This window comes from Erithacus rubecula (genome assembly GCF_903797595.1).
Source record: "Erithacus rubecula genome assembly, chromosome: 23".
In the NCBI taxonomy this organism is placed as follows: Eukaryota; Metazoa; Chordata; class Aves; order Passeriformes; family Muscicapidae; genus Erithacus; species Erithacus rubecula.
In genome coordinates, this window is record NC_136675.1 from 280299 (window position 1) to 298114 (window position 17816).

The following is a 17816-nucleotide window of genomic DNA, read 5'->3' on the forward strand; positions in this document are numbered from 1 at the left end:
GCCGCGTTCGGTTCTGCGAGGGCTCGTGGCTCTCTGCGGGCAGAGTGGGCGGCAGGGGGCTCTGGCGGGTTCGTTGTGCCGTGCCGGGCCCATGTTCCCCCTGGGCTGAGTGCACTGTGAGAGGGGCTGCCCGCGGTCTCCTTCCTGCTGGGACCTTGGTAGGAGCTGCTGCCGGAGCAGCGCTGCCTCGTCCCAGTTCCTGTGAGTAGCCCAGAGGTGGCTGCTCTGTCCCCGTGATGCTATGCTGGGGCCGCCTCTGAGCTCCGCCCCCTCCTCACGGGGCTCTGGCCGCTTCTGCCACTCCCGGGCAGCACAGAGGCTCCAACCAATGGCGCGTTTGCTGCCCCAGGGGTTGCTTTGCCAGTCAGTGCGCAGGAACAAAGAGTAACGGGAGAATCAGCCAATCGCAGTGAGAGGCAGGCTGTGCAGCCTGCACGGTCCCCCCTCCTTTTCCCGAGCTCCGCCATTTCTCGGAAACATCGCCTGAGGAGCGGCTCCAGCGCTGGGCCCGACCTAGGCATCAGGCCAAGGAACCGCTGCTGCCCTGAACCACCAGGAGCTCGGGGTGAGTAGGACCTGAAGACGGTGGGAGCTGAGGGTGAGTCTGGGATGGAGTTGGGACCCAGCTGGAGCCCCGGCAGGAGCCCGAGGCGGGCAAGGGATGTTTGAGAGAGGCCCCGGGGCTGTGCGGGAAAATTCACGTGACCAGAGGTTTGTGTACCCACAGGAGACAGGGGAGTCCTGTAAAAATGGCTTTATTGATGAACAAAGGAAGTGGCCATGCAGCATTTGCCATGGGGTCTCTAAAAGGCAGTCTCCTTTTTATCCTCATTTTCCTGGCTGCATCTCCCTCTCCCTTTCTGCACTGGCTGAGGCATTTGAAAGGTTCAGACTTCCCGATTTTCCTTTTGCATGTCCCTTTAAATATGTGCCCCCACTATGTATTAATCTTACTGCTTTCACTCTGTCCTCTTCTTTTCTCAAGATCTGTGTTTACAATCTTTTACTTACTATGTACTCAATCTCTTTTTCTGGGTCCTCTTTGTTTTTCGGGATTATTCTCAGTGCCCTCACTCCCTGTCCTTTGGTAGCCGTTTCTGGATCAGGCCTAGCTGCCACCTGCATCCCATTGCTCAGCTGCTGAATGAACTGCGCTCAGCAAGGTGTCTGCATGGGGAAAAAGATGAGAGTTGGTGTAGCACATCAGAGGAGGAACAGCATTCGTTTACGGTCATGGTCTGCCAGGGAATCATGAAAGCGTGTCCCATTCCCATCCTTTCTACATTTGGGCTGGAATATGAGTCCCTTTCTTATTTCCGTTTTTATCTCTTTCACCACTTCACGGTTATAATCTATTTGCAAACATCAGTTTCAGTCATTTAATTTTCCACAAATGTTGCCTTCTCCTTGGTGTGATTGGGTCAGCAGGAAGGTCAGGAGCTCAATCTCTCTGGTTATTATTTTGAGGACAGCTTGTAATCCTGTAATTCAAATGATAAATGGGTACTTTGCCCCAGCAGTGTTGATTTGCATTTCCAAAGCTCCTCTCCAAGTTGCCTTAAACCAATGCTACTGTTCCAGAGCAGCCATTGGATGGCTCACATGTGCTTCTAATCTGCTTTCTACTTGATATTTTAGTGTTTAAGAGTCAAGGCATTACTTGATCCTTGCCAGGATATGCGACAGAAATCATTTTATCCACACATAGCACGAGTGTGCAGAGAACATAATTCCATGGCATGTGAGTTTTCCTGGATGTTTTCATAAGTTTCATACAGGTGAACCCATTGAAATCCATTGGTTTGATGTTCAGCGATTCTAAGTTGGGTAGTTCTTAGTATTTGATTTCCTATTGAACCCGGATTTCTTCTCTGGTGTTAATTAGGTCCCCACTCCTGGATTTCCTTCTCAGCCTTTTCCAGACCAGGTGTCTCCAATTGTTACCAGGAAAAGTGTCTGGGATGGGTGTTCCTTGATATTTGCTAATGTTCCTTGATGTTCTGTTGATGGTTGTTATCTTTGTGGGTATCTTTTGGGCCATTCCCAGTCTGTTGAGATGTTAAACTCATCTCTGTTGAGTTGTGAAACATCCCTTAAAAATCCCTTTGAAATTCCTTTCCCCAAAACAAAGGCAAACCAAGCCAAAGAAATGAAATGAGATTTCAAAAAAATTTAAGTTGGTATATTTTCCAGTAATTGAATCCCAGGCAGCCCAGTGTGTGAGTGTAATCGAGAGCCACAGTGGAGTTGTGCTGGTGTGCTTCCCAGCAGCTGTGGCAGTGCAGGCACATAAAGCAGCGAAGCTGCAGCAGTGGCAGCAAGGATTGGCCCCAGTGGCTGCAGAGGCCAAAGGAGGGTGCCCAGGCAGAGGATTTGAGCAGAGGATGTGTGGGCAGCCCCAGGGGCTTCCTCTGCTCTGGAGCCCTGGCTGCTGCGGCGTTGCCTTCAGTGGAGGCTCAGTGGGGCCTCCCATGGTGGTGCTGCAGCCAGGAAGTGCAAATCCGCGGGGCTTGAGAGCCCCTGAGGCCAGGGTGAGGGGTCTCCCTGTGCAGAGCTGTGCTGGGGCTGTTTCTGTGCTCAGGGACACTTGGGATGGGCCATGGCACTTGTCCACCAGTGGAGTTTCTCTGCACTCCTTAGGCAGAGTGTAAGTCTTGGTCTAATTGCCTTCCCTTAATCAAAGCATGTCTTGCAACTCTTTTCCCTTCTCCTGCCTTTGCAGACCCATCCATGAACACATTTTGTCCCTCATGCCAGGGAGTGTCTCATCAATCTCTCCTGTCCTGGCTCTGGAGCTCTGTCACTGGAATGCAGCCATGGGTTTGTTTCCAGCCCCTGTGCAGGCTGTTCAAACAGGAGGCTGGTTAAACCCTTCCCCTGTCCTCAATTCTAAATCCTCCTGTGCCACTGAACAAGTTTCATTCTGTAATAACTGAGCACTGCTCATCCATGTAGAGGCTCTTTTGGTTATCAGAACTTTAACTTGGTGCCAGACTTGACAGGAAATCCTTCTGCCATCTGTTTTAGGGCCTCAGGTTCCATTAAAGCTGTGACTTGACAATTCTGCAGACAGTGAGGCCACTCTGGCCACTGGGTTAAACATTTTAGCTTGAGTATTCCTTTGGTATGGCCCTGTGTAACATCCACATTTTCAACAGTGCGTTTCACTTTCCTGGTAAATACTTAAATATTTCAATAAAAGACAGTAAGAGACTAACAATAAAGCAAAGGTGATAATAATAGGGTGCTGCATTCCTTAAATGCATCAACCCATTGCATATTCATGGATCTTCATGCATTATTCAAAATAATTCCCCCCTAACTTGTAAATCAACATTTTATCCTTCCCTGAATGTCTGGCGTCCCATAATCCAAGAATGTGAAGGATTTCCCGATTATCTTTTCTACCATTCTCCAAATTAGTTACATAAACAAAAGTTTTTTATGTCACCATATTATAACATATAAACATTCTTATCAGACTACTATTTTTTAGTTTCGTTAATAGCAAAACTAAAAAAAAACTATATTCATACAGCAAAATTTTCCAACATTATACAAATAGTATTCATTTTAGTATTTGCCAAAAGCTAATAATATTACATGTACTATAACACACATACAATCCAAATTTTTTTTTCTGAGTCTGGAAGAGCCGTGGCTGGGGCACTAATCATTTTGGTTTCATTTCATTATCTGACGTTCTGCTGTTTCATGTGTCAATACCACAATATTGAGGCTATGTGGGGTTAAAAAGTCATACAGTATTCTGGCTGGAACAGAGAATCTTCAGTCCAGGTCCTGCACTTCCCTATTAATTCCTAGAATTGTTCTAGCTGCATTTTAGTGCTGGGTAATGTTACTTCTGAGATTCCCTGGTCCTTTTCTGGGTCAATACACCACAGACCTTCAGTCAGTTTATGTCCCAAATATTTAACCTTTTTCTCTTTTATTTGAGCTTTTTTTTTCAAATACTCAAAGATGCTTTTTAGCCTGAACATTCAGCCATTTCCCAGAGGCTTCTTCTACTTGGCTGATGTACTTGAGTGGTGCAGACTTCCCAATGCATACACTGCTGCATCCCCTCTTAATATGCACCACACTTTTTTATTGGTTGCAATATGGCTCTGTTTCAGGTCTTTGTTGTTCTTCTGGGAGTTCGTAAATTTAGCAGGACCTTGGCTGAGCAGCAGTCTGTGTGGTCAATTAATAATATTTTCTGAACCTGATAGCTCTTGCTGTCACTTCCGTATGTACATGTCCCTGGCCCTGTCTGCAAGGAGATTCCCAGCATCTGTTTGTAAAGACACTTTCCTGTTCTTCCTTCCATGGAATCCAGGCAGAGCCACAGCTCCCAGTGTTTCCCACCTGGACCCCACCTGTGCCCCCCCAGGCCCCAGCGCCCCCCGTGAGGGGAATTTGGGGAGGTGGGAGGGGGCAGCGCCAAGGCCGGGCCCCCTGCGCTGTCGTGGTGGGAGCAGCTGCAGTGGGGACTGAGTGCGGGCGGGAGCGGCCTAGAGCCCATCCCTGCCCCAGCTCCATCCCTGCCCCTGCGCTGGGATGCTGTGGGTTTGGGGAAAGAGGGAGCCGGCAGTGGGTGCTGGGCCTGAGGGCAGCAGGAGGAAGGAAGGAGAATCAGGGTTGAGGAACAAAATGATCAACCATTCTACACGTGGAAAGAGAAGGAAAAATAGTAGGATGAAGAGGAATGTAAGGAAGAGCAGGGACACTGGAGGTGGAGGAAGAGTATAAAGAGGAAGTACCACAAGGTTCCACTCCTCTTTGTATCTGCAGCCTCTCCCCCAGCCCCAGGAGTGTTGGTGCCCCCAAATGCAGCAAGTGACAGTGGAGGGGGATTCACAGTTTTCACAGGTGTGAGTCTTGGTGTGTCTGAGCTTCATTGGGCCAAATGTTGGTGCTTTGGTTTTTTGCGGGGGCTGAATCTTTATATTTTGAAAGGAATTTTGGCTGATTGTTGATTTTTGGGGGTTTTCTAACTTGTGTCTTGATGTTTGAAGGAATTTTGGGCTGAATCCTGGTGTTTTAGAGGGTCTTACAGACACAAGATGCCCAATGACTTCCTGAGTTGAACCTGGGCAAGGAGGAACTCCCAGCCCATAGAGATGTCTTCTTGTTTTTCCCCCCAAATCAGGGTGTTTCATTCCCTAGGCATGGGTGGATGTAGGTGGAGGAAAATCCCCAGAGATCTCACTGGAGGAGAGGCTGCAAACCCAGCCCAGGGAGGTGTGAGGAGGAAAGACCCTCCCTGAGACGAGAAGGCGGCCGGAGATCCAGGCAGAGCTCAGAGCTGGTGGAGAAGCCTCATGGTAGGGAGAAGCCCCACAAGTACTTGGAATGTGGGAAGGGTTTCAGGTACAGTTCTGACCTGATCTGACACCAAAGGGTCCACACTGGGGAGAAGCCCTATTAGTGTGGGGAATGTGGGAAGGGTTTCAGTCACAGTTACGCCCTCATCCGGCACCAGCTGATCCACACTGGGGAAAAGCCGTATGGGTGTAGGAAATGCAGGTAGAGTTTCTGCAAAATATCTGATCTGATGTGGCACTAGGTGATCCACACTGGGCAACAGCCTTACACCTCCTTGGAATGTAGGAAAAGCTTTGGGGACAGCTCCAGCCTGAGAAGACATCACATTGGGGAGAGGCCCTACAAGTGTCCTGAGTGTGGGAAGAGCTTCTCCAGGAGCACTCACTTGACCCAACACCAACAGAGACACCACTAAGGGAAGCCCTGTGAGTGCCCCGAGTGTGGGAAGAGCTTCATGCTGTGCTCCAGCCCCATCCCCCATTGGAGGATTGGTGTTGGATGATCCCCAGTGACCCCCGTTGGGCAGAGCCCTGGTGATCTGTGTTGGGAAGACACCTGGCTGGGGGGCTCTGCATCATTGTGGCTGTGGGGACTTGAAGAATTCAAGGAATTCATTCAAGGGGCAGGAACGTACATTGGGACGCAAACCAACATTGGGAATTCCCTGGGCAGAGTGAATTTGTTGATTTTCAACCCCAGAAAATTTTCTGCATTCAATCCTAACTTCTGGTACCATTCAGAAATACTGAATGGTCTTGAAGGTCTTTTCCAACCTCAGCAAATCCAGTTTCCTGTTGCCCAAGTGTGTCTTCCACAGCCAAATGCTGATAAACTGGGGCAAAGACCAAGATTTTGGAGACAGTGGGATGAAAATCCCTCCAAAAAAGTTTCTTTACTCACTCCCACGTATGTGGATTTTCAGCTTGCACAGACACGGAAATCCTTTTCTTTTGGCCTTGATTTGCGTATCATTTCCCTTCATCCCTTTAAAACATCTAACCTTGGGGTAAAAATAAAGACACTGAACTGAGACATGGGTGGGGACATGGGGAGATGTAGTTACTATGTTGAGATGGACACAACTGGCATCATCACCAACCCTTTATTTAAAACTTCTCATGCTTTCTCTCAATGAACTTCTTTCAGGCAACTCTGTCTCCTTTTCTCATAGGCAGCTCCACACAGCTCTGAGTCCTCTCCTCTCTGCAAGTTTCCTTCTACATGACTCGCTAAACCCCAGCCTGTCCCTCACACAACTTCTTATCTGTTCTTTGCACAACTGCATATCCCTTAGCTACCCACAGCACAATCAGCACGCTCCATGCCAAGCTGCAGGAGACCCTGGGTCTCAAGCTCCAGCTCCACCAGTGGCTTGTGGCCAGCTGACCACTCTTTTATAACACCCACACTCATTGGGCAAGCAAGTCTTGTTTCCACTCCTTGGTAATCAGTACAGTTGTAATTCATTGGGAAAGATTGCCTTCTGCACTATCCTTAGAACCTATCTTCCCACACCTGAGCTTCCATTTCCAGGCATTTCCATTTCTGAAAACCCCCTGAACCTCCATTCTTGGGCAGGGGAACCCCTGGAATCCTCATTTTGGGTCCTGTGACCCCATATCCAGGAATTAAACTCTTCCAAACCCTCCATTCTCACGCACCAAGACCAACCACCCTGCGCACCTTTATCTAGCACCAATGCCCCCCTGCACCCCCTTTCCAGGCCCTCTCCCTCTCAGAGACCCCAGACTCCCTTTTCCTTGAGCCTGGGATCCCCTGGACCCCCATTCCTGCCTTTCCCAGCCCCACCCTCCACTTTCCTTAATCCGTGCACCCCTTTTCCTGGGTACAGGGACCCCCTGTATTTGAGTCAGTGAGTCAGGAGTCTCTCTCTGAATTCTTCAGGGAGAAATCAGAGTGCAGAGGTTGAATTAAAGCCTTTGGATGGATTGAAGTATATTAAGCCACTCGCACATAAAACAGACATTTAAGTAGAAGTGTGTTAGTAATTTTAGGGTGAGTTCTAATGCTTTTAATAAGTGGATGGTTTCAAATGCCAGAGTAGCAGAGCGAGTTCTAGTGAAGGTTGAAACATACTGGTATCTTCAGCAAGAGGTTCCAGGCCCACAGTTGTAGACATGACTTAGACATAACAGAGCTATAGTAAGAATGCCGCTTATTTTTCAGAAGAACAAGATAGGTTATATAAGTAGTTATATACATAACCTAGCATGCTAAGAAACTAGAATTCTAATAGGTTACAGAGTGGTGGTCTGAGTTTGCATCTTAGCTTGTTGGAAAAATCCTGTATAGGAGTATGTATTGGGGAGAGTTGTTTCTTTTAGCCACAGGCTTTTAGCCATTCTGGCTTTTAGCCATTTGCTTATTGCCACTGCATTTGCCATTGCTTTGCCATTGTTTTTTGCTATTGCCTGTTGAGACTGATGTGCTTTGTGATAAATAACCTTTTTAACTATTAGCTGCTTTGCTTATTTAGGAGATTACCCAACGAAGTAAGAGCCTAAGAGCTCCAGAGTAGGTGCTTAGAACACCAGAGGTCCGGGAACCTCACATTCTGGTGCCCTGTGAGTGGTGTGTTGCTTTGTTTGCTTTACTAATAACTTTAAATTACTGTCGGGGCTCCTCAAAGGCCTCAAATAAGTGTGGTAAGGAGAAAGTCAGGAGAAAGGCCCTGCTGACTGCTGGGAGAAGCAAACATGACTGGAGAGGCAGAGGTCCAGGATTTCTCATCACCTGTCTTATATTGAGGTGGGCAACTTTGGGGTAATCTAGGAGCATGGAAAATATTATGCCAAAAGAGCAGATATGAGAAAAAAATACAAAACTTATGATTATATATATATATATATCTATATATCTGTAAGATAAGCTGAGTGCAGAGGTATATTCATAGAGAAGGGGGAAAATATATTTAAAGAACAGAAATAAAGAGTATAGGAAAGCATCTAGAACTTATAATGATATATTTCAGATGAGTGGAGTGTTTAGGTAAATCCACAGAAAGGGGGAAAATATATTTAAAGAACAGGAGTATGGGAAAGGATACGGAATTTATAATGACGTATTTAAAGAAAGCTAAGTGTTGTGGTGAGTCCACAGAGATGGGGGAAAGTGTATTTAAGGAGCAGAAATATATGTATGATTATTTAGAATCTTTATTAATGAGAAATGGTTTTAGTGTTCGAAATAAAAAGTTAAGAGAACTGTTAATATATGTTAGAAAGAATTTTCCAAATGTAGATCCTGATTCTGTTTTAAGTGAAACTTTCTGGGATCAAATTGGTATGAAACTTCTTTATGTTTGTTTAGGAGATAAAAAGCTCCTTTGTTATTACCGTCTTAGGAATTATCAGAGAATCTTTAAGTGAGCCACTTACTAATTCTGAAAAGACAGAGACTTCTTCACTGACTTCTCGATTGGTGTCACAATATATTGCTAATTGTGATTTTTTTCAAGCACAAATCCAGGGGACCCTGTCACTGTTGTGCCACTTAGCCGGGGAGAACGGCTTCGGGGACCAGCCGGCAGCACCATCTTCGATGCCGCTCGAGCCGTTTTGGGAGCGCAGGGGCCCTGATCAGTAAGGTGCGAAGAAAGCCCGAAGAAGCCTGGCCGAGGCTGCTGAGCCCGTGCCCGCCCCACGCCATGTGTTCAGTCCCTAGAACGGGAGCCTCCCCTTCCCACTCCGCACGGCAGCTTCACTGCGGCTGCAGTGGCTGCTCAAGGAATTGCCCCCCACCCCCTGCACAACCCATGTGTGAAACAGTGTTTGAAAAGAGGAGGGGGAAATGGGAGGAGAGAGGACATGGCAGCAGGGGTGAGAGCGAGTGGGTAGAGACAGATCTGTCTCCGGCTGTTGGGAATGCTAAGAGAGGAAATGATTGCTCAGTTTCAGGGAAACCTGAGATATCAACATTAGAGCTGGCAGATTGAAATGGAGAGAGGAATTCATGCTTTGTAAAGTCAAAGGAAAAAGATTTTGATTTAGCTTCTGAGCTTTTCTTATGACTGCGTGCTGCTGAGTTAGTTTTCTCTTGGAACCTGAGAAGACCCAGGAGCAGCAGTAGGGCGTAACCACCCTGGGCTGCAGCCCAGGGGAGGGGAGCTCTGCTGTTCCACTCTGCCTCTGCGCTGCTTCAGGCCGCCCGCCCAGCCTGCATCCTTCTCCGTGGCCAGTGCCCAGGGGCAGCGGCTGCCTGCGGTTCACCTGTGGTGGGAGCGGGTCAGGCATGCCCAGCACGCAGTCCATCCATAATGGGAGCGGGTCGGGCATGCCCAGCCCGTGGTCCCTCCCTAATGGGAGCGGGTTGGGCATGCCCAGACCACAGTCCCTCCATAATGGGAGCAGGTCGGGTGCGGCCACGCTGCTCCCCGTCCCCACTTCACTCTCAGGGGCTTGTCGGTCCTCCTGCTGCTCCCTCTGTGTCATGCACGAGTCCAGTGCTGCAGAGAGGAGGGGGAAAGGGGGGTGGGAGGATGCCAAGAGCTGCTTTAATCTACATTGTTGGGGACAAACGGAGCAAGGGAGCACAATAACAGATTCAGTTTTATTTTCACAGTTCTTGTATGTAAAGTTTGAAGGTGTTTGTTTTCTTCACTGTTGTCCCAAACATTCAGGTTATGCTGAAATATTTGGAATGGTGAAGGCACAGAACATTTTATATTCTATTTGAATAGATATCACCTATATTTTGTGATTTGTTGTTGCTCAGATATGAGTGGACACCTTTCCAAATGTCAACATTGAGTTTTCATTTTTCTATAGTTAATTATTTAAAAAAACCTAGCTTCTAAGTCTTTGTAATGCTGTCATTATGAATTAATAAGTTTTGAATTTGTTTAAAGAAGAAGTTTGCAAATTTATGCCTCGCACATTTATTATCGGTATTTTAGCTTTCCCTTCAAATAAAATTGTAATAGATTTCTAGTTTATATTTTTTGAATTATCAATGAAATGCTTCATGAACACAAATTAGGATCCTTTCTAGGACCATCATTTGAAGTGTAAAATTTAATTTGAGCCAAATTTCCTTTATATATATTGGAAAAAACAGTATTTCTCTATGAGCTTGATTTTTAAGGCTCAAACTTACTGTCTGTATTTAATTTTAAAACCATTGTGCTAAGAGTATGGATTATGTATCACAGAACGATTTTGATTTCTGTTTTATTGTTTAACTTGAATTCTTTCAATATTCCAAACAAATTTTGGGAAGCCTCCAGGCATGTTCTTGAATCAAATGTATGAAGATAATTAGTAAAGTTGTGAATTTAATGTTCCTTTGTGTTCTTTTTATTAATCTTCTTTCTTAATTTAGCAGGTCTCCTATTACCTGACCCTGTGCTGTCTCATGATTTTAAGTATTTTTCAGGGTTTCAAGAAAATTATCTGAGCTTCATTGAAAGTCTTTTCTGAATTAGTCTTAACAGTTTTCCTGAGTTGTTATTACAGAAGCACTGCAGCAGCCTGCCATGTTCAAAGCATCTCATCCTGAGGAAAAACTTCAGAGAGAATGAGCTGCTGAAGGAATTTGATTTCTTTCTCACTTTGAAATGTTTAATTGTCGTTCTGTTCTTAAGAGTCTTGTTTTTTTAATAAAAAGATGTGAGGGACTTCTCTTGCAATTGGAATTTAGGCTCTGGCCAGGCCTTAATTCTACCTGGAAATTGTGTAAAACCAGGTGTTTTCTACATCAAAATAATATTCCAGTCGTTTTGACTTGGCAATTTAACCCTAGCAGTATGGCAGCTGAAGCTAATTTTGGGGTGAATTTGATGCTCATTTTCTAGAGATGAACATCTGATTCCTCATTGAATAAAGGCTTATCAGCTGTTTGCAGACTCAGAGGTGATGACACAGTTTTTTAAGAATTGATGATTATCTAGTTTTATAAATATATGTCTATTATTTAAAGTATTGTTGATTGTTGTATTGTGATTTACCTGCAGAAGGTTGCGAACTTCGAGTTTATTTTAAAAAAAGGGGGGGGAACAGCGGTATTGTAGAATTTTTTGTTAGATGATAGTTTAAGAAAAATACGAAAAATTATATGTTATGCTCATGATTTTGCTTTGCTTGCTTTTAGTAGTACAGATTTGTCAATTAGCCAACTTAAAGTCAGTGTTTAAGCAACTTCAGTTAATTTGTTAAGTTTAAATACCATATGTCTGTCCGACATAACCCGTGAAAATTTTTTTCACTTGTTCAGCTATCCTTGTTGTTGTATTGTTAATGCAAATCTGTGTGTGCTTTGCCATGTTGCCCATTTCTTCCTGAATTAAGCAGGTGAAGTTTTGCTTTGGTAACCAGGTGAAAGGAGCAGGGCTGGCCAAGACCCTCCTGAAATAGTCAGGGCAAGACTGGGTTGGCCGCTGTGTTTGCCATGAAGAAGATTTTTAGCTATTCTGCTGGCTGCAACCTAGCAGGCGTTGAGCGGTGGGGGCACACGCCATGCCAGACCCTGATGAAAAGGATGACCTCTGTTGCCAGAGGGACATCTAGGAGGAGAAAGTAGGCCAAGTAGCCTGCAAGTGATATGCGTCTCAGAATGGTACAATTTGGATGGTTTGCTTAGTGAATGGAACTTAGCATCATGGATGAAAAAGTTTTTTTGGTGCTAATCATGGTGTTTCAAATGAAGTTGCTGAAAAATTGCAACATCAAGAATTTCCAGTCATAAAAATGCTATGTCTGATTATTTTAAATGAATCTAGGTGTTCAGTCTTCTAATGAATGTTCAGAAAATACTGAACCCCAGCCAAAAACCTCTCCTCTGCGTTCCCCTTCCCCTACAGCCCCTCTCCTGTCGCAAAAACAAATTTTCACGTTTACCCCTCATCTCTGCTGAGTGGAATGGCACAGAATGGCGCAGACTGTGTGGCGGCATGCACTAAATCCCCCTCCACTCCCCTCTCTGAGTCGCACCCCTCCCCCAAGCAGCCGAACGAAGCAGCTGCTGTGACAGAGAGCCCGCGGCCACCCCACTGCTGCCACCGCCGCCGCCCCGGAGCCAGGAGAGGTGGTCCGGCCTCAGAAGTTCTGCACCAGAAGCCACGCCCGCAGCAGCGCCTCATCGCCAGCGCAGCCACCGCGCTGCCCTCTCACCTGTGCTGCCGAAAAGAGAAGTGGCGAAAGCGGCCCCCGTGAGCCACCCGCGCACCGTGCCCCGCTCGCCACCTGACTGCCGCACATCCCCGCTGTGCCTGCCTCTGGAGCCACAGCACCTGCCTCTGGAGCCACCTGCGCACCCAGCTGCTCGGGCAGCCCCTGTGCTGCTGGAGCCACCTGCACACTCAGCCCTGTGGGCAGCCCCCGTGCCGCTGGAGCCCGCGCACCCAGTGCCACCGGTGCGCACGGCACCCCCAGCGCAGCGCTGCCCGCACTCCTCAAGTTCTGCGGCTGCCAACCCACAACAAAAACAGCCCCCCCGACTCCAGCACGTCCAGCAGCACAGCCACGAATACAAACTCATCAGCAAAAGGAAAAACATTGCTAAAAAAGTCTGAGGAACTGTCAAATGGTTCAATGTAAAATTCAGCCAATTAGCCCATTCAAGCTTAGTTAGAACAAATTCAAGTACTCTGTTCCAGATACTTTTTTTTTTTTTTTTTTTTTTTTTTTTTTTCCTGGCTGCTTTTGCCACATCTGTATTTGTTTTCTAAAGTTTTGCACATTTCCTGTACTGGAACTGGTAGCAAATAAAGCACAGCCAGCCAGGAGATGAAAACTTGTATTCGTAATTCCTCCCTGGCTCAGTCTATGGGGCTAGTGTTGCTGCAATTTTTTGGCATTTTAATGCAAATGTGCTCTAAGCAGGCAACTGTGCAGCTCTGGCTGTTCTGGGAGTGCCGAAAACGTCTGTGTGTTGATTCACACCCACTGGTCACTGGTTTTGAGCAGCAGGTTAAAGTTCTCACTGATAGAAGGTCAATGCTGGCAGACAAAATGAACAGGTAAAAAAGTCATCTCATTCATGTCCTAAAATAGGCCCAAGTGAAAGCAATGAGAATCTTTCCTAACCCTTTGTAGGCCCCTGACCTGGCTCGCGGTTGAAATACAGTGGATTTTAAAACATTTTCTATTACTCTATAGAATGGCTTGGGTTGAAAGAGACATTAAAGATGGTTTAGTTCCAACCCTCCTGCTATGGGCAGGCATAATTCCAGGGACGAGGAGTAAAAAAAGGTTTGATAGGTTAAATGGGGAGGGGAAACATGGACCATCCATTAGGGCAGCTTATCCCTGAAATAAAGCAAACATAATGAAGTGAACATTAATGAAGTGAACATAAAAGGCCAGGCCCTTGAAGATGCAGGAAGATCCAGCCATGATCCCAGTGGTCCTGCAGGGCCAGAAGGCAGAATGACTCCAGGCAGGAACCCTGCCTGCAGAAACCCCTTTTGGAAATGCGGGAGTGTTGCTGGTTGGTATTTATTTACTGCTCATTTTCTTGAGCCTCAAACCCACAAACAGGTGTTCTACAAACAGCGAAACGTTAGACCTGTTTATTCACCATGAAATGAGAAAAAATGAGAAAGGGAGATAATTCTTTCTTGTAAACCCAGTTATTTTGGGATGCCATCCTCTCCACACTCACACATGTCTGTCAGAGACAGGGATGTGACAGCAGCAGAGACTAAGCAGGCACACCACTGGGTATGAGGATGGCAGGAGGCTGCTGGCACACAACAGGAAATCTTTGGGTAGGCAAGGGTGTCAACTCACTGGACTAGCATGGTGATAAATGAAGATTCCAGAATCACTCACTGATATCAAACATGCATGTTTTATTGACCATTTTATGACCATTACAAATAAACTTGCTTTCATATTGGAATACAGTTGGCTGTGGGGGAATGGAGGGAATACAATTGTAGAAAGGAGCTGCTCAGCTGTGTTTGAGGCATAAATAAACTACTTGTACAAATAAACCTTTTGTTTTAACAGTTTTTTGAACTTGACTCTAAACATCTTGTATAAATAACATTGATCAAAGCCCATAAAATTCAACTAAAAGGTGACTGCAGAACTTGGAGGAATTTGGGTTGTCTTTTTCACAGAAGCGTGACTCCTCTGAAAAAAATAATCCCTTGAGCCATACTGCAAGCTTAATTTCCAGGAAATCTCTTGGAAGAGAATTGTGTCAACTGAACATACCAATGCTGTGGATGCTGCCTCCACTGTTAGTGTGGCAAGGCAAAAGTGCTTGCAAACAGCTCATTATTGCCTTTTGGGCTCCCTTGACAGGTTTCTAAGTCTTTGTGCCCATCCTAGAGTGTGGCTTCCTGTGGGAGAGGGAGCCCAAGTCCTCTCCCACTGGAAGGACACCCCACTTTGGTACCAAATTCTGCTCCTGGACACTCACTGAGACTACCAGTGCTTTCAGGCAAATACCCACATGCAAAATGTGCCTCATGTTCCACATTCAGCCACTTAATCTCTCCTTTATCAGAAGGGATTCCTCTCCCTGGAAGCTCTAAGACTCACAACAATGCCCAAACAATCCCAGATCCACTGCAGTTTCCCACCCTCACTAATCCAAATCTCAAAAAAAGCAGCCCAAGTAGGAATCCTCCCTGTAAGTCCCATCCCTCCAGCAGAGGAGACAGGCAGAGCTGTTTCCAGTCACCCCTTGGGTGTCATTTTGCCACCCAAACTTAGATCTGACAAGGCTGAAACTTGTTAATGCCTACTTAGGGGGACGCTAGATGTTAATGTTCACTTAGGGACGCTAGATGTCAATGCCCACCCACGGACGCCAGATGTTTTAGTCTGAGGTTTTTTCTTTGCCTTGAGATTACCCTAGAGGGACATGAAGGTGGTTCAAACCTTGATTTTTTTGAAGCAGCCAAAGAGAGATTGCTGGAGATGGTTTTCTTTTGTTCTAAGGATTGTTTAATATTTCTTATTTTAGGGACTTTTTGCCTGGCTAGCAGCGGTTTGCTCAGCTTAGCATCCATGGTGGAATCTGCCTGGTGAAGGCAGGGCTTATTTTGTATAGTTTGTATTGCGTATTACGTTTAAAATTTCAAAATTTTTCCCAATACAGTACAATTTTATTAAATGGTCCAACTCTGACTTCATCTAATCTAAAAGTGCTAACGTGTTATCTAACATGGATGACAGGGAGAAGAAGGAGGAAAAGGTGTCCACCCCCCAAGTTTTCCATTTTGCCCACATGTCCCTTATCATAAACATTCCAAAAAACCTATTTATTTACGTTTTAAATGTTTAATTTATACTTCACTAATTTTGGTGACTTGTTTCTATTCTCTTCATGCTGACAACTTCCCCCAGGGATTAGAATTCAGTGCTTGTGACACCAGGGTCTGACTTAGGAGTTTTTGAAACCCTTGCTAGGGGGGTTTTGAGACCTCCAAGGAGGCCAAGGGTATGCCCTGGGCTCCCACAGAAACTGAGCAAGACCCTCAGTAACAATCTGAGTGCAGATTTCCTGTCAGCAATAGATGTGAATATTGTCCTGTTATTCATAATAGTTATTGATAATATTCAACATTTATAGACCATCAGCACATGGGGCCATTCAGAAAATTCATTGTACTTGGTCATTTTAAAGGCAGGTACCACCCCCATCTCTTCTTTTGCAAGGCAGAAAAGCATTACCCTCAAAAACCACAAAGTTTTCCCAAGGTTAACTAAAAGAACTTAAAACTGTAATTAAAACAAACAAACAAACAAAAAATGCAGGTGCTTTGCACTGAACAGAAGGAAACTTAACAAAACAGAACTGTTTCTAAGGCTTCAACAGAACAGAGAACATGGAACTATTTACATCCTGGAGACCCAGTTAAGGCACTTGGGTTCCAGTCACAGTCACTGTCAATTCTGCCTCATTCAGTGCATGAGGTCAGACCGGCTCCTGGTCACATCTCTTGGTTTGTCCAGCAGAAATCTCTGCAACAAAAGGAGGGATAGAGAAAACATTTGGCTGGATCCACCCAACAGGCACATCTGGCAGAAGACAGTCAGTGACTGGACTCACTTTACTCAAAGAGGACCTGCAAAGCTTTTTGACTTTCAGCATCTGCCTCTTTATGGAGAGGATTTTTACAGCCTCCCAGCCCTTTTGCCAGGCCCATCCTGATTATTTTCTTTTGCAAGTTTGCCAGCAGATCATGGCAATGCATTCCTTTGCCCAAAGAGGCCCAAAAACTTTATGTTTTATGGAAAATGACACTGCAAAGGCCCCATGGGATGGCAGGTTACAGCTTCAGAGCATTCCCCACTGCTTGCACCACAGGACAACACAACATTTGCAATGACTAAACTGTATAACCAAAAACATGCCAGCAACTACAGGAATTCCTTTTGGCAAATACTGGTCACAAGCTCAGCAAGGAGTCAAAAATTCAAGGGCAGCCCAGTTGTAGCCAAGCTGCAGGTGCTGCCCTGATGGGGCAGCTCTCCCTCTCTCTTTGCTCACAAAATGAGGAATGAGGAAGCAGAAACTGGGGTGGCTGCAGGGCCAGCTCTGTTTGGTTTCTTCAGAAACCACAGGCAGGGCTGTGAAACAAACACTTATTGTTCAAACTTCACAGTTATCTTGTCTTGTGTTTATTTGGCAGAGAAGTCGCTGGGAAAGGATTCATCTCATTCCCTGCAGATCCTTGAAAAAGCACAGAGAGAAAGCTGGTCAGAGAGAGAAGCCTAAAGCAACTCCAACATCCTAAATTTCCAGAGAAAATGTTCATTTGTCCCAGGCATAGTCTATGCTCCAGGCTCTCCCTTTCTCGCCTTCCTCCCCAGCAATCCCTCCAACAATGGAAATGGAACCTTGGCTCCTCACTTGGCAACTCACAATGCTTTGTAACCATTAAACTTCTGCCAAGCACGGAGAAATTCAGCAGCAGGTTCTTTTCTCAGTGGCTGAGAGAGCAGTGAGGGCTGGAAGGAGGAAAATTATCAGGGAAAAATGAGCTGTTAGAAGGCAGCAAAAACAGTGTGCAGAGTCTGGCTGAAGTCACAGCCCCACTCTTCCCAAACACCCCAAATCCCACACCCCAAGCCAACAGTAAACAGCCAAATTTTAACAAACAGCCAGTAAAATCCAATCTTATAACCCAGAAAAGAAAAGCTGCAAGGGTTGATAACAAACAAGGGTTTGTTATCAAGCTATAAAACTTGAGGCTTAGATTGGAGCCACACCCAGAGGTTTTCTGTTTTTTATTTTTAACCAAACCACCCTTTCTGTTTATAAACACACTCCTTTTTACATCAGTCTTGTATTTGCAAGTTGCCTACAACCAGAAATAGTTACTTATCTGAGAGGATGTTTGTGAAGAGAATCACACAGCAGGTGTGTGTTGCATGAATCCTCCAGCCAACTCTCCTGGATACCCATGTTGATGTCCTGGGATTGTTCCTTGTCATCTTCCTCCACTTTCCTGTGCTTGGCAAACCAAGGATCCTGGCTCCTAGCAGGGTTATCCATGGCAGGCAGACCCT

At 45.8% G+C, this 17816-nt stretch overlaps 2 long non-coding RNA genes across 2 annotated transcripts; one reads left to right on the forward strand and one right to left on the reverse strand.

Moving 5' to 3' along the window:
- The first annotated feature begins 446 nt into the window (after nt 1–446).
- On the forward strand, nt 447–2205 carry LOC306811822. Its single transcript, XR_013776748.1, has 2 exons — nt 447–565; nt 1092–2205. It is a non-coding gene; the product is annotated as an uncharacterized lncRNA (long non-coding RNA).
- Nucleotides 2206–14400: 12195 nt separating this feature from the next.
- Nucleotides 14401–16740, reverse strand: LOC306811820. Its single transcript, XR_013776745.1, has 2 exons — nt 15777–16740; nt 14401–15039 (listed from the first exon to the last, which is right to left on the reverse strand). It is a non-coding gene; the product is annotated as an uncharacterized lncRNA (long non-coding RNA).
- Nucleotides 16741–17816: the final 1076 nt, after the last annotated feature.